The sequence below is a fragment of the Saccostrea echinata genome, unplaced genomic scaffold (assembly GCF_033153115.1).
Source record: "Saccostrea echinata isolate AGI-Se365-2 ecotype Australia unplaced genomic scaffold, CSIRO_AGI_Sech_v1 ptg000001l, whole genome shotgun sequence".
In the NCBI taxonomy this organism is placed as follows: Eukaryota; Metazoa; Mollusca; class Bivalvia; order Ostreida; family Ostreidae; genus Saccostrea; species Saccostrea echinata.
This window is the reverse complement of record NW_026889750.1, coordinates 37,582,011-37,600,485: the sequence shown is the minus strand read 5'-3', so window position 1 is coordinate 37,600,485 and position 18,475 is coordinate 37,582,011.

Sequence of the window (18,475 nt, the reverse complement as noted above, 5' to 3'; positions counted from 1 at the left end):
GACCCGCCACTTTCACTTCAAAGTGCCGAACGCCTGGCGAAGGAACAATTGCTACCTATTTTTTATCGACTTAGGTCAGTCGCGGCCGAGATTCGAACTCGCGGCCTTCCAATCACGGATCGAGCGCTCTACTCACTGAGCTACGGTCTCAAAAGAGTAAATTTCGTTTCAAATATTTTTATTTGCTGATTTTAATTTTTGTGTTTAATTTCATATCCTCAAAACCAATCCTTCCGCGGACGCAACATGAAATTAAAAATACGAGGTGTATATGAAAATAATATTTAGTGTCATACTTATTAAATTCTTATTAGAAAACATAACGAAACACTGCCGAAGTCAGAATATCACACAGTTATCTGTGCTTGTAAGAAAAGAATACGTCCATTAGCAAGAGTTATCTTTCTTATAAATATTTTTTCAATGGAAAAAATGTAATACTAATAAATATTATTCATATTGTACTTGATACATGATAGCATTTCTAAAAATGGCCCATTAAAAGATAAACTAATTCAATCTGTAGGGATTTGAAAATTGGATTTAAACAATTTTTTTATCAAATATAATAAAACAGGCAAAAGGAAATATAAGTCAGGTTTGATAAAATTGATTAATGGGGTCTCGGTAATTAATATCTGGTGAAGTATCGCCAGTGGTTAGAGCGTTCGCTCTAGAGTCGCGGAGTAAGGAGTTGATCCTTACGTCGCGGGTTCGAATCCCACTGTGGGACGTGGAGACCGGTCCTTCGGATGATACCGTATAAACCGAGGTCCCATGTCGCAGTAGGTGCTGGCACGAAAAAGATCCCTCACTGCTCAATGGCCCTAAGTGGCGAGTATAGGTCAAAACTTGTTGCCACTGGCAAGTGCTGGCGGCTCCATATGAGTGGAAAATTCTCGAGAGGGACGTTAAACAATAAACAAACAAAAACAAATCTGGTGAAGTAAATATGAGTAGCATCATGATTTTTACTTGGCAAGTTCTCTCTGTTATCAGAGGGTCAGTCCCCCTAAAAAATAAATTGAAGGAAGTCATGGAAACATGAATTTTTAGTGCCTTATAACCGAAATTCTCTATATCCATTAAAGAAAGTGTTATGATAAGTGGGATGGAAAAAAGATAGAACCGAGATTTCCTTATATTCAAGTTCCATATAAACGAGTTTTTTAAATATCAAACTTAGGTGTTGTTTGAGATCTACAATTTTTTTGCTTTTTCTTTAAAGTTTTTATAAACTGCTTAATTTAAAGTATGTAATTTTTGCTGGTTTTTTGACGTTCTGACAAAAATATACAATTTTGTAATGATGACATTTACTCCTCTTTTTCAATGTCTGACATCTTGAAAAGGTGCAGCGGTGACCTATACAATAAATAATATTAATATATATCAGAGGGAAACTAATGTTGTTTTCTCATTTTGAATCAATAAATATGTGTGTTGGGAAAACCCTTAAGTGTAGTTGTGTAAATTATGTAAGATAATTTCCCTCGTTATGTATCAATCTCTTTGTACCGGATGGTCGATAGGTCACTATCTGATGTATTCTGGATTCCCCCCTCTTTATTTAAACAAATAATTCCTTTCTTTCTTTGTTAGTGCTGAATGAAACGATTGTCACATTTCAGAAAAAAATACAAAACTATGTAATACGTAACGAGGAAAACGAGTTATGTAAGAATCGATACGTTAAATCCTGCATTAACACAGAAAGAAAGTCATATATATCTGTATAAATTATTTGTAAAAATTGGGTTAAAGTATATAAAATATTGTATGATACAATTCATCATAGAGTATATTAATTTAATGGAAGAGCTCTCTTCTTAAGACATATTTCAAACAGATGGTTATTTTAAAAAAAATCTGTGTCTAAGTGGAATGATAACGGTAATTCGTTTTTATAAGAAATTAAGGAGAAAATATTCAGTACACGTAAATATTCCCAAGTAAATATTTTTAAGTACTTTATCTTCTCATATATAAATTTTACAAATCCTACAACGTGTTTTCAGGTTACCTATGGACTCATAAAGTTATCAAAATATCTATGTTATGATATACAAGAACACACTGTAGTTACATGTATAGTCTTGCTAATTGAAAAATCACATCTGCTGGAATTTTGTACACAAGGCGATACCTTACCACCAATCGAAACTTCTCGGGCCTTTCGACAAGCGGAAAAACAACTTCGAATGTGTTTCGTAGGCGTCCATGACAACCCCCCCTTTTTATAGCGAGCGCAGCGAGCTGCGCGAAGCGCCGCTCGTCACTGCGAGCTCTAACGACAACGCCTGGGCGAAGAGAAAATTGGGACTAATTCACATTCATTCAATAGAATTTTTTTCCGCAGTAATTCTGGACCCACAATGCATCACTTCTTGTTCTCGCTGCTAACTTCGTTCGCGCGGAAACAACAACTAAAAATTCACACAAAATAAACTCACCTTATTGATTTAATGGATATTGCATACAGATAGTAGATTAATCGTTCTTTGTTAAAATCAGTGCACTTTTTAAACTTTGTTTATGGAAATGCAGCTAACATACGAGGTCATGTGACGTCACAGTCTAGACGTTCCAAATGTGTCGTGCGGTTTGAAGAGGCGGATCTTAAAGGTGCATAGACACAGATTTGAAGCTTATATTTTCTCAAATTTTCTGTATAATATCATAACTTATAGGTTGCTATAGCATTTCACACGAAAATAAAATTAAAAACTTATTTAATCTGAAAATTATTGAAACTACGAATTTCGGGAGGCGTTTGATTAATTTAACAAATTGAATACACCCGTGAAACGTAAACTGTTTTTGTAAACAGGACACGAGCTCTGTTGTTGTTAATGTTTACGTTTATTTCATCGGGTGTGTTCAATTGTTAAACTCTGCACACACCACTGAGCACGGACTGACAATACTGGTGAGAGGATTTTGCTTTCTACATTTCTACTCTGTTGTGTTAATCAAACGCGTCCACAAATTCGAAGTTTCAATAATTTTCAGATAAAATAAGATTTTTATCAAATTTTCGTATGAAATGATATAGCAACATTAAAGTCATGAAAATTATACAGAAAGTTTGAGTAAATATTAACTTCAAATCTGTGTCTAAGCTCCTTTAACGAATGAAGTGAACAATGCGCTCGCCCGAAGGGTCGCACCGTCAACATATTAAACTTTGAAATAAATGACCTCTTATCTGTAGAGTTTGGAGCTCAACTTTATTGAATGTAAAGATATTACCTAAAATATAACACAGGAGTGATTTTTAACTCTGTATTTCCAATGTTTTAATAAAAAGGAAGCGACTCCATATTGTATAAATTTTTAACATCCGGTGATGTTAATACATTCGAGGTTGTATTTCCGTCCTCTGACGGAAAGGCCGCCCGAGATGATGCGATTGACCATACATTTCGAATTAATTTAAAGCATACTCCATGATAATAAGTTACATATTTTTACATGTTTGTCTCAGCGGTGGGATAACAGACAAATATTAGCGAAAGAAAAACAAATGGGAGGGTATTTAAACCCTCGTAGCCTTACGGCTAATTCGGAAAATCCTAAAGGATGCTCAAATAAGGGTTCCATTTTCTTTCATTGAGCCTCCAGGCTTACTTTGCATTCAAGGAATATTTAAAGCCGTAAAGACAATAACTCCAAAAAATGAACTAAAGAAAATCAAAGAATAACTAATTCCACAGCTTAGGTAAAGAGATATTCAATTTAATAATAAGATAATTAAATTAATAATGAAATTACAAAAAAATATCAATTATACTTATGATGTACATCATTAAAAATTTAAATAATACATGCATATTCAAAACGCATAGCTCCATAAAGTTCACTTATTCATGTTCATCAAAACAAAAAAATCAGTACACAATGGTTCTCCAAATATTTAACAAGTACCAGTGTCACAGAAAGGATCCAACTATGATTAACAAGAGGCCCATGGGCCACATCGCTCACCTGAGCACATTGGCTAGGCAAAAGCACAAATCAGTTCAGTATTGAAAAGATTACTGGGGGGGGGGGGGGGGCTTGAATTTTAAACTACCTGATGCTTCCATGTCAATATAACAATTGGCTTTGTTGTACTTGAGAAGACTTTTAAAAAAATTCCCATATATTCCTTTGTAAAATTTGATCCCCCATTGTGGCTCCTCCCTATCCCAGGGGTCATGATTTGAACAAACTTGAATCTACACTACCTGAGGATGCTTCCATATCAATATGACTAAACATAGCTTTGCTGTTCTTGAGAAGAATTTTTTTTTCTATATGTTCTTATATAAAACTTTCCATCCCCCATTGGGCCCCACCCTACCCCTGGGGGTCATCATTTGAACAAAATTGAATTTACACTACCTGAGGATGCTTCCATATAAAAATGACTAATCATGGTTTGCAGTTCTTAAGAAGACGATATTTTCCTTTATATTTCTATGTCAAACTTTGATCCTCCATTGTGGCCCCGCCCTACCCCCAGGGGTAATGGTTTGAACAAACTTGAATCTACACTACCTGAGGATGCTTCCATATAAATATGACTCATCATGGCTTTGCTGTTCTTGAGAAGAAGATTTTTAAAGATTTTTTCCTATATATTTCTATGTCAAACTTTGATCCTCCATTGTGGCCCCGCCCTACCCCCGGGGGTCATGATTTGAACAAATTTGAATCTACACTACCTGAGGATGCTTCCATATAAATGTGAGTCATCATGGCTTTGCTGTTCTTGAGAAGAAGATTTTTAAAGATTTTTCATATATATTTCTATGTCAAACTTTGATCCTCCATTGTGGCCCCATCCTACCCCCGGGGGTCATGATTTGAACAAACTTGAATCTACACTACCTGAGGATGCTTCCATATAAATATGAGTCATCATGGCTTTGCTGTTCTTGAGAAGAAGATTTTTCCTATATATTTCTATGTCAAACTTTGATCCTCCATTGTGGCCCCGCCCTACCCCCGGGGGTCATGATTTGAACAAACTTGAATCTACACTACCTGAGGATGTTTCCACATGAGTTTCATCTTTCCTGGCCCTATGGTTCTTGAGAAGAACATTTTTAAATGATGCCATTATTTTTTCACTAATTCCTAATTATCTCCCCCTTGAAAGAGGGCGTGGCCCTTCATTTGAACAAACTTGAATCCCCTTTACCCAAGGATACGTTGTGGCAAGTTTGGTTGAAATTGGCCCAGTGGTTCTTGAGAAGAAGTCGAAAATGTGAAAAGTTTACAGACAGACGGACAGACGGACGCCGGACAAAATGTGATCAGAAAAGCTCACTTGAGCTTTCAGCTCAGGTGAGCTAAAAAGCCAGCAACTCCTGCAACAAATTCAACGTCCAGATGAATCTAAAACTGTGCTCAGATAATCATTATTCAATTCTTTTCTACAAAATTTAGAGAAGGTCTTAGCATTTGATCAATAAGTTTTTAGGAACTCTTTAAGTTGCACACCACCAGCGAAAGCTGTGGAGACACTTCTGTACGAATGGGCTGAAAATATTTTCTCATCAATACCTGATCTTGTTCAATACTACCAACTGTACAAGTTGTAACTTCTTAATAAGTTTCATATAAAACTACAAATTTATCTAGTTTTTCTTTTTCTTTTGTTTTCTCTAAGCAATATTTCAAAGTGTGTAACACACAACTTTTGTCTGGATATAAACTTATTTTTTGGAAGTCGTTGCCTGGTCTGTAAGTTTTCTGTAAATCAGAAGTAGTGAACAGCACGTATTCAACATGGTCAGACATATTATTGATATTTAATTATAGTAATGTCTGAACCCTCTGAGCAGTGGTCAATGTTATCAGAGATGCCAATTTTAATGTAAGATATCTCAAATTCAAATTCTCCAAAGGCTACAGAAATTTTAGATAAATCAAAACTTGTCCAACATCCCATGTTTTAATAGTACTATTACTCAAAAATACACCTTTTTATAAATCTAATTAATAAAGGATTCTGATGAAATGAAAAATTTCCAGAAACTGAAAGTGTTTGAGTATTTGCAGCTTTGTATGCATTTATTTTGTTTTATGTCGTATAATTGTTTTCAGCCTTTTCAGAAAATTACTTAATTGAAAGCTGGTTGCATGGGATTGATATTCCTTTGAGGACGCCAAAATTTTACTTTTGCCCATATAAATTTTTGAATTTTTTATTGGTACTTGGCCTCTTTGAATTTGCAATGAATTTGATAGAGTTTTTAGCTCACCTGAGCCAAAGAATCAAGTGAGCTTTTCTGATCAAAATTTGTCCGTTGTCTGTCGTCGTCGTTGTCGGCGTCGTTGTCGTAAACTTTTTCACATTTTCATCTTCTTCTCAAGAGCCACTGGGCCAAATTCAACCAAACTTGCCACAAAGCATCCTTGGGTAAAGGGGATTCAAGTTTGTTCAAATGAAGGGCCACGCCCTCTATCAAGGGGAGATAATTAGGAATTAGTGAAAAAATAATGGCATCATTTAAAAATCTTCTTGTGAAGAACCACTGGGCCAGGAAAGATGAAACTTATGTGGAAACATCCTCAGGTAGTGTAGATTCAAATTTGTTCAAATCATGACCCCCGGGGGTAGGGTGGGGCCACAATGGGGGATCCAAGTTTTACATAGAAATATATAGGAAAATATCTTTCAAAATCTTCTTCTTAAGAACAGTAAAGCCAAGATTGGTCATATTTATATGGAAGCATCCTTAGGTAGTGTAGATTCAAGTTGTTCAAATCATGACCCCCGGGGGTAGGGTGGGGCCACAATGGGGGATCCAAGTTTTACATAGAAATATATAGGAAAATATCTTTAAAAATCTTCTTCTTAAGAACAGTAAAGCCAAGATTGGTCATATTTATATGGAAGCATCATCAGGTAGTGTAGATTCAAGTTGTTCAAATCATGACCCCCGGGGGTAGGGTGGGGCCACAATGGGGGATCAAAGTTTTACATAGAAATATATAGGAAAATATCTTTCAAAATCTTCTTCTTAAGAATATCAAAGCCATGATTGGTTATATTTTTATGGAAGCATCCTCAGGTAGTGTAGATTCAAGTTTGTTCAAATCATGACCCCCGGGGGTAGGGTGGGGCCACAATGGGGGATCCAAGTTTTACATAGAAATATATAGGAAAATATCTTTCAAAATCTTCTTCTTAAGAACAGTAAAGCCAAGATTGGTCATATTTATATGGAAGCATCCTCAGGTAGTGTAGATTCAAGTTTGTTCAAATCATGACCCCCGGGGGTAGGGTGGGGCCACAATGGGGGATCAAAGTTTTAAATAGAAATATATAGGAAAATATCTCTAAAATCTTCTTCTTAAAAACAGGAAAGCCATGATTAGTCATATTTATATGGAAGCATCCCCAGGTAGTGAAGATTCAAATTTGTTCAAATCATGACCCCCGGGGGTAGGGTGGGGCCACAATGGGGGATCAAAGTTTTACGTAGAAATATATAGGAAAATATCGTTAAAAATCTTCTTAAGAACAGTAAATCCATGATTGGTCATATTTATATGGAAGCATCCTCAGATAGTGAAGATTCAAGTTTGTTCAAATCATGACCCCGGGGATAGGTTGGGGCCACAATGGGTGATCAAAGTTTACAGAGGAATACATAGGAAAAAGTCTTTTTCTCAAGAACAGAAAAGCCATGATTAGTCAAATTGATATGGAGGCATCTTTGGGTAGTGTAGAATGAAATTTGTTCAAATGAGGGCACCCGGGGGTAGGGTGGGACCACAATGGGGGATCAAATTTTTACAAATGAATATATGGGAAAAAAAATCTGCTGCTCAAGAACAACAAAGCCATTTGTTATATTGATATGAAAGCATCATCAGGTAGTTTAAAATTCAACACACCCCCCTCCCTGTAAACTTTTCAATACTGTACTGATTTTTGCTTTTTTTCCTAGCCAATGTGCTCAGGTGAGCGATGTGGCCCATGGGCCTCTTGTTAAGATATGCCTCTGCCTTTGAGTTTATTCCTGATACTATGCAAGCGAATACAAATGTTTCCTCTTGTTCAAAGAGTGTAATTGATTGTTGTGAACTAAACAAAGTAAATTGTGAATTACAGGTAGACGAACGTGAATTCCTATTGGCATCTTTAATAATATTGGATACCATGGTTGTGTTGCCCATTTTGGTACAATTCAAATGGTTTTGCTCACCCTTTCTTCCTCTATCTTCTGTAGAATTCTCCCATTCAAACTAAAAGGAAAATATAAGGGAAAATATAAGATTCAAAATTCGACCAGTCAATAGAAAATACATCTGAAGTGAACGCATGAGGATCAGGCAACCATGAACTGTAATTCTCTAATTGTATATTCAGTCTAGATGCAAAAAGATCAATATCTGGATTCGTATGCATATAAATTCTAAGAATTTTCTTAAGTATATTCTTAAATTTCTTAAGCATATTCTTAGCTAAGTAAGATGCTTAAGTTCCGTTGCATAAAACTTCTAAGCAACATGCTTAGTGATTCTTAGCTAAGCATATCGTAATCTGCTTAAGTACACTGTACACCGTTGCCATATCAATAAAGTTACTTCCGCTTTCATGTAAATAAACACGTCATGGTGGAGAAACAAAGAAATAAAATTATTAAAAAAAAAATACAATTCATATTAATTTTAGCATTTACATTCCTGTTATAACTAATTTTTTATATCTTGATCAATTTGATCACAATATTTTGTTTGATATCGATGACGTGTTTAGATTATCGTCTGCTCAAACAAAACTGACAAAGCAAGAAGGTATACACTGTACATATGGCCGAAGAAGGTAACGGGGCGAAGAAAAGAAAACCTTACTGGACGACCGATGAGTGCCTCTAGTTAAGTCGCCTGGTCGAAGAAAAGAAAGAGGTCCTGCGAGCCAAGTTCGGCGCGGGCGTCACAACTATAAAGAAAAGAGAGGCGTGGCGACATATAACTGACAAGATAAACTCTACCCCCTCTACATTGCGAACTGTGGAGGAGGTAGAGAAAAAGTGGCACAACATTCAAATGAAAGGAAAGGCTGAATTGGCTGATGCACGACGGGGTATCAAACAAACGGGTAGGTCTACACAGTTCGAGTTTTCTCCCTTTGAGTTATGGTCAGAGTGAATCACATATCATTGTCATGCACATATTGCTTTACTGAAACATCTTGTTAAAAGCTATGAGTTGTAATGCACACTTTACTGATAATATCAAACATATTAAGTAATATTATACATACTTACAATACATGCACCAGCTGCTATACTCCCTAGAATTTGCATTTTTGTAGGTCTGTACATGCATGTTCGGCGCGGTATACATGTATGTATATACTTTCTTGTACGGTGTTGACAGGAGGAGTTTTCATTTGTGTATCTAGTTATTCAAAGAATCTAAATCCAATAATCACATGAACAGAAGTAGGCTAACTGAGAACGTGTATGAAACTGCAATATTTTGAAAAGTTTACAGCGTGGCGTCGCTGCTTTCCTAATTTGACGTCATATCTCCCAAAAGGAGTGGATCAATGTTTATTTTTGCAACCTCAAAACACTATAAATACACGTAAAATAATTATAGCATAACTGTACAGATAAGAAATCCGCTCAGCTGTAATTATTAACTAATAAATTATAAATTTTGTTTACTAATAATGATTTCTATCGATCTTGTACTCTTTTTTTTCAAACAAAAATATTGTGATTTGTCCTCCTCACTTGTGCCTATATTACAAATCTCTTCATTAATAAATACATTAACGAAGACTTCCGACAAACATTTCAAAAGATATGCTTAGTCACTTTTTATTATCTCTGTAGTGTTTTTTTTTTTTTTTTTTTTTTTTTTTGTTTTGTTTTTTGTTTTTTTTTTTTTGTCTTCTTTTTTTTTAATTGAAATTAGAAAATTTGCATCTAACAGGGGGAGGACCAGCAGGGAGCCAAATAACACCTCTTGCAGAAGCAGTGGGAAATGTCATTGGCACAGACAATGTGAGTATCTCAGGAATTCCTGGAGCCATAGATACAACGTACCTGTTACTGGATGCTGACCCACACGAGACAACCAGCAAGAGGTACGTTTGTTCCGATATCAGGATGCAATTACGAAAAGCGTTGAGTGTTTCGTTGCCCTTCATTTTAATATTATGAAAAAAAATATATTGCTTATAATCTTTCAATATTTTAAGTCCACAGGTGACCGACTTCATGATCACATGTACCAAAGAAAGCGGTGATCACTGCAGTACGAAAACGCAGGAGTTGGGCCTTCTAGCTATCCCGTCGTGTCAGAGATGTTTGCATATAACTGCACTGCAAGAAAAGAGAATGGAACATGATGTTGAACATATTACGCTCCAAAATGAACTTTTAAAATTACAAATAAAAAAGCTAGAAACAGAATTAGAACTCTCTGAAAAGTAGTTAGTATCATACAACATTGAAACCACAGTAGTTAATAGTATTTTACTTGGATGTTTTTTTCAATATTCCTGAATTTGTTATTTTTCCCTCAATAAATTAATTCTACATAATTGAAAATAAATAAAATGACATACATTTACGTGAAATGGGTTGAAACAATGTGGTTTCTATATACACGTCCATCGGCGTTCTGAAAGGCAGCAACGATATACTGATCAACATTGTCTTCGTCTTCTCCTTCTTGTGGAAGGGGGATGTTTAGCGATTTGGCAATATTATGGATAAGATAAGATAAGATAATATTTATTTAAAGTCGGGTAAATCAAACAAAAAACATTAGCTCTGAAGAGCTATTTTCCGACTACATAATAATATTACATATAATACAATAATACAGAATAAACAAGAAACAGTACTTAAAAATCACACTTCTAAAATATCAATATAGCCCGTGATGCATTACAATGACATATGACATAGTATTCATCACATTAAGACCAACAAACTGAAATAAACCTTGTTTACTATTATCTAAAAATAAAATTTAGCGACAAGCGCAGCAATTACAACTATTTCCGTACCAACTACTTATATTTGATTTGAATCGGTTAAAAGTAGTAATATTTCTAAAAGATTCTGGTAAAGAATTCCAGAGTTTTGCGGATTCATATCTAAAAGACTTCAAACCGTATGTTGTTGATCTTGTTTTTGGTAAAACAGCAGTTTTCGTATATCTAAAAGAATATGGCGTTTCTTTAATATGGATAAAATCGTGCAGGTAAGATGGGCTTTGTTTGTTTAAAATCTTAAAACATTCTATGGCCATTGTTCTAATACGCCGGAGTTTGAGGCATGGCAATTTTGATTTATCCAGAAGATAACTATATGAGTTTTTGTAGTCGTCATAAACGAAACGCAGTGCTCTTTCCTGTATTTTTTCCATTTTTCTTGTCTCTCGTTCACCACAAAAATGCCAAACTAATGGACAATAATTGAAGTTTGACATGATAAATGTATGTTAGATTGTTAGTTTTCCTAATTTAGTCAGGTGAACCCCTATTCTTTTAAGTACATTCAGTTGTTGTGAAGCTTTCTTACAAATGTTTGAAATATGAGAGCTAAACTTAAGTTCAAAATCTATAGTCACGCCAAGTAATTTTACTTCGTTTTCCGGATTAATCATATTACCATCAATTTCAAAACAAATATTTTCCTGTTTTGTTTTCTTTCCGAGACATATAGCTTGGAATTTATCAAGATTGGCTTGCATTTGGTTATCTTCAAACTTCTTAACTAGGGTTGAACAATTAGCTTCTAATGTATTTTTTAGTGAGATAATATCGTCGCTCGAGTTCGAGAGAGTGTTATCATCGGCATAGTTGTAGAGGTCGCAATCAGATACAAAATGAAAAATATCATTGATAAAAATATTAAAAATAACAGGACCAAGTATTGAACCCTGTGGAACACCTTTGTACAATTCTAAAAAATCACTACAAACATTTCCCAGTTTCACACATTGTTTTCGATTGCTTAAATAGCTTGAAATTAGACTTGTAGCTGCATTTGTAAAACCATATGCATTTAATTTTGCTAAAACTAGATCATGTGGAATACAATCAAAGGTTTTAGATAAATCCATCATAATTGCTGCAGTATATTTTTTATGATCAAGAGCAAACTTCCAATCTTCAACAATTTTTAGCAATACACTCTGACAGCCATACCCTGGTCTAAAAGCTGATAACATATCATTAAAATGGCAATTAAAAAAATCAGATAATTGACTGTGAATGACCCTTTCAAAAATTTTTTACAATGTAGGTAAGATACTAACAGGTCTGTAGTTTCCTTTTTCCAAAATACTGTTTTTCTTGTGAAGAGGAACCACTTGTGCTATTTTCATACGATCTGGAAAAACATTATGAGATAAACAAAAATTTACAATATTAGTTACAGGGTTCAAAATATGTTCATGGCTAAGTTTAACAATCTTAGCCGAAATACCATCAATTCCAGTAGCCTTTTTCAGGCCCAATTTGTTTATGCACTTACTTACAAAATCGTTGTCTACAGGATGAAAAGAAAATGATTTAACATCATCCTTATCTTTGATACTCTCACAGATTTTAACAATGCTAGGATGTTCACTATTTACATCAACACAATCTATTCCAATATTCCTTGCAACATTAACAAAAAAGTTGTTGAAGATATTGCATACCTGAACTTGATCAGACACAAGACTTTCATTTTCAGACAGTATAATATTTTTTCTGACATTTGTACCTTTGTTGGACAAAAATGGTTTTATTGTTGGCCAAAAATCTTTACTTTTTGGTCCACCTGCACATCGTTCAATAAAGTATTGGTTGACAGATTGACGTTTAATTTTGGTGACATAATTTCTTTGTTTTCTAAAATTTTCCCAATTTTGCTGAGATTTGTTAAAAATATAATTATAAATTATGCAGTTGTCGTTTCTTAAAAATTGCCCCTTTCAACCTTTTATTCATGAAGGGAGCTGGTTTTCCCAGTATTTTTCTCTTTTTCGTTGGAATGTGCTTGTCGATTACTCGAGTTAAATCATTATGAAAATTATTAAAAACAGTGTTTGGGTCACCTTGTAAAACACCAGAGTAAGATTCTTCATAGATCTTAAATCTTCCATATATGAATCTAAATTTAAGCTCTTGAAGCTTCTGTAATTTCTGTATTCAGGAGTTGTTAACATGGTTTCCATTTTTAACTGTATTGCAATAATGTTGTAAACATCACTTATTCCACAATTGAAATTACAATGACTTGCTATAATGTTGGTATTATTCGTTAAAACAACATCAATCTGGGACGTATTGCCTTGTTTTGTAAAACATGTTTTACCTTTTATAACATATTCTAAATCAAATATATCACAGATATCCAGTAAATGTTTACATTTGTTACTATCTGCTAAATCAAAATTCAAATCTCCCAGCATAAAAAAGTATCATATTTGACAGAGATTTTGTCGAGTGTTGATAAAGAATCATTTACAAATTTGGTATCTTTCATGCATGGTGGTTTGTAACAACCTAGAAAAAATGCTTTAGTAGAGTTTATTGAAATTTCAACTCCAATGGATTCTATTTCATCCGCCTCCAATTCGGGTCTGCGGGTTCCGGCTACATCGGATCTGAGATAAGCTATGACACCTCCTCCAGAGGAATTTCGGTCTCCACGCCACATGTGATAATTGTCCACGGAGAAAAGTGCATCGGGAAAAGAGGAATCTAATTTCGTTTCACTTAGGAATAATAAGTCGACGGTTTTGTTTGTAAGCAGTTCTTTTATGTATGTAAACTTAAATCGGAGACTGTTTATGTTCAGGTAGGCACACATAAACTTGTTTGGATTTCGTGACCTAGTTTCTAATAGTCGATCAAATATATTATATGCTTCGCCGTTATCACTTTCTAGGTCATCTGATGAAGTAGAAGTGTTCGAATTGATCTCTGAAATACATTTATTACATGACCATGTGAGATGATTTTCGTTTATCTTTATCATTTCTTCAATTTCAATGCACTTCATATGGCATCTTTGTTTACAATCTACATATTTGAAAAGTTGCTGATTTCGCCTTGTTTGCTTATTGCAAATTAAGCATGGAAACTTGATCGGGCCGGGATTGAGTGATACATCCCCTGCTAGCAGAAGTCTGAGTATGAAAATATATTTGTATAGACATTCTTCTTTGACCACTCGACTATCATGGCGGGTAGTAAACAAAGGAATTCTCGCTGGGTGGATAATACTCAACACATAATCATCTAGATGTGTCAGCATGAAGAACTGACTTTCTCGAAGGTTCATGACTTTTATCTTGGCGTTGTAGACAGAACATCTCTACAACAAAGAATCAGACAAGATGAACATAGGAATGTCCATGTTCAGACGCCTGAGGATTTTTTGTTACTCACAGGCCTTCCATTCATCAGGTTTCTTCTAGTTGAAATGAAATATTCATTCACCTTTTCACCGGTACGGAGGTCTTTTGGGGTCCTAGACCCAAGGAATCTCCCTGAGCACTGCAATTGGGGAATTACTAGACTATGGGAAGGTTTGTGTGAATGTTGTCAACATAAATCATCTACAGCAATATTCAGGTATTCGGTATTTAAAATAAATGATAATTTATTTTTATAGCATGACATCAAGACTTTGGCAGAGTTTTATGCACATCCCTTCCCTAGAATCCCCGCTGACTTCGAATCTGCAGATGCAGTGGTTCTTGAATATGGTTCATTCAAATATCATTTGTTTGTTATAAGGTTAAAAAATATTAACTACATCCCTTTCAGTTAAAATTTTACAAGGTTTTGACTTTACTGTTTTACATTACTAATATTTTTCTTCTTATTTAAAAATGTTTTTTTCTAAAGAAAAGTTATTGTTTCATTACAAGTTTGCATGCAACAGATTCATCCTAGGAAACATAATTTGTAATATGAATTATTTTATTGATATTAACTCTGGGGGTTTTTTTTTTCCTAGTAACAGTTGTAAATTTTGAATGATTAAAAAAGTTAAACTTTCTGACTTTATTTAAAATAGTATAATACTAATGCCCTGTTATAATTTTTAGACAGCAGCTTGGGGACCAAGGACTGCAACTCACATTGCCTAACAACCTGAGACAGGCTAAAAGAGATGGGATACTGAATTTAATCTACTCAAATATGATACAGTTGCTTGAACTGGGATGCTTAATTACTTGCACAACAGTAACTGTTGAGAGGGGATTTAGTTTAAAGAACTTCTTATGCACAAATTTCAGAAAGAGGCTTAACCAATCTCGTTTGGATTTGTAAGGAAGGAAAAGATAACTTTTTCCAATGAGGAACTTGAGGACATGGTGGATCCTTTTTTTTAAAAAAAAGGAAGCTTGAGTTTTAAGGAAACTAAGTTTCTCACTTGAACTTTTGTCTTTTCCTTCCAAGTGATATACAATATATATCAGTATAATAAAGTTTTACGTAAGGAATTTGTCAAACTTTTCTATCCAGTAAATTATTTTCAATTAAAAACTGGAAATTTAAAGTAAAAATTTTAAAACGATGTTTCTCTGAAATATGATTTTACTTTTGCTATTTTATGCACTCTAAATGGTCATAAAGATGTTGAAATTAATTTCCCCCGGCTGATTTTCCCAATTTCTCCAGAAAGGGAAGTTTCCCCCAAAATTTAGATTAATCCCTGGTCATTCACCTTTGACAATTAATCACTCTAAATAGTGTATTTGAAAGGTTAATAGAATTAGAGAATTGTGCAAGAATATTGTATAATATAAAAAGTACTTTGATAGTTTTAGTGATTAGGTAGACTTGTAAATAATAGATAAATATAAAGGAGAAAAAAATAACATCATTTTAAATGTTCTTCAAAGACCAAGAGAGGCCACAGTGAGAGGTAATTATATGGGGTTAAAAATAGATATTTTGTAAATAGTCTGCATGGTGATATGGATAAATGGGGGGACTGATAGATACTAGTCTAATTATTTTGTTGATCCTGACCATCCTATTTCTCTTGCTTTTGGGCTACAAAACTTCATCCATCAGTTTATTTTATACTCTATGAATCCTCTAAATTGTTGTTATGTACTCAGGTGACCGTTAAGGCCTCTTGTTTAACATATAAATGCAGATCGTTCGCCCAATATGTTCCACATTTCCAACTTTCGTTGATTCCCTGGAATAAACAACAAATTAGACAGTGATTTCTCAATAAATCATTCTTGTGTCTTGTTAAGGGATGCCCTGTGCAATATTGTAGTAAGCTTCGCATATCGATATTGCTACAATTAATCAGTAAAATGAAGGACTTGGTTCCAGTGTAAATTTAAAATGTTAAATGACATATATATCTCCACTAATTTGTTTTATTCATGAAAATTAAAATGTCAATGGAAAAAAAAAGAAAATGATACAAAAAATAAGTTCTCTTTTTTTCACTGTTTTTTTTTTTTATTTCATGATGTAGTAAAATATCCTACATATATTTGCACTGATTGTCGGTGGATATAGCTCATAGAATTTCGTTTTCATATCCAAGGTGGTGAAGTCAAAATGTGTGAATTTGATAAAGTCAGATATTGTAGATTTACTTATATGAAATAGTGTAAACATTGAAATAACGTTTTTTGGAATATGTGATTCAAAGAATCTCCTATGGTTTGTGGTTAAATATGATTTTTTTTATTCCTGAGCAAAAACAAATCGTTGGATAAAAAATCGTATCAAACCACAAACTATGAGAGATCCTATATATCCAACAGTTTCAGGTAATGTAAATAATTTCAAATTTTGTACCAAGATTAACCCAAGCTACAGTAAAAAGTTATCTTATAAATTGATCATTTGAGTTGCATAATTTTCAGGTCGCAATCTTCATTCAACAATATAGCGGTCGCCCGCATGGCGCTGAGGTTAGAGCGTTTTCTCTAAAGTCGCGAAGGAGTTGGTCCTTATGTCGCGGGTTCGAATCCCATTGCGGGACATGGAAACCGATCCTTCGGAGGAAGCCATATAAACCGAGGTCCCATGCCGTAATAAGTGCTTGCACAAAAAACGCCCTACATGTAAGTGCCGAGTACAGGTCTATACTTGCAGCCCTCCACCGGCAAGTTTTGGCGTCTCAATTTGAGTGAAAATTCCCGAAGGGACGTTAAACAAACAAACAAAACAAAATAGCGAGATGTGGCTCGATAAGAATTATTTTATTGCAATGTGTTCAAGTTGGCTAAGTGTTCAAACAGTAAAGGTTATAAATATTGATTATCAAGTGACTTTTTTAAATAAAACATAGGACATATAAGAAACAAACAATGCTAGAGACGGAAAGAATACAAAGCCAAGTTCATGTGAACTAATTTTCTCTTTGAAATTCTCATTTGTTCTTGGCAACGTTTAATATCGACCTTGGTGTCATCTGCAAGCTTGAACATACGACCAGACTTTCCTGTTTAGTAAGTACATGGATTACGCACACCATACGCGTTCACCATCCTGTCCGGTCTGCGAGAACATTGATACTGCATTTTGCGCACACCAATGAACGAAATCTACACCTCATTATAGTTTTTTGTCTATATCACACACACTTTACCAATCAATTCCGTACACTGCAGCTACAAAGTTATCATTTCAATTTGCTGCCCTCAACACATTACCTCCATTGGATTTTCCGTAGGATGGTCATAGAACACAAACTGTTCTTAGCAACCATCACAGACCTGTTCCCTCTAATCAGAAATCGCAATAACATGATGTTCTACGTTTAATGAAAGATCCTTTCTTTATCATAACTGCATGGATTAACAAGGTCCCAGAAACAGTTTTACATATACAGTCTGTGATATAGTTTCGGACATAATTGCTTTCATTTTGAGAGTAGATGACGTATAATAAATTGAGGTCCCAGAATTTATGGCCCAATTATAAAAGTCATGGGCACCCTGTATTGTTGTTGTTAATCATTGTAAAGGAGAGAGTTGTGAATAATGTGTACATGGAAATTGCTGAACTGTTTTGAAGTTTGCTAAATGTAACTTATACGATTGTCAATTAAGTAAAACATCTACCTGTTTATGGAAAATCCTGACGAAATTACGTGTTATAAAAATGGATCGAGACAGAGAATGAAAGCACACGATAAGAATCATAGACAACGAGAAGTTCTATGAGTGATTGAAAATTGGTTTTTATGTTGTCTTAAATCATTGAGAAATGAAACATGTGTAAAACACTTTGCGATTGGAAGCATAGGGACTTGTCTAAATTGAATCATACCAAAATGAAATGGGTCCATTTTGTCAAGTCCAATAAAGCTTAATGACGAGAGGTTAACAATGTTACAACATAACAAGACTGAATAAGGTGTCCTTTGTTCAGAAATATACTGATCTTTTAAAATGCGCCTGCATATAGATACTAGACTAGTATAATTATCAAGTATATTAGTTAGGAGATTTTACATTTGTA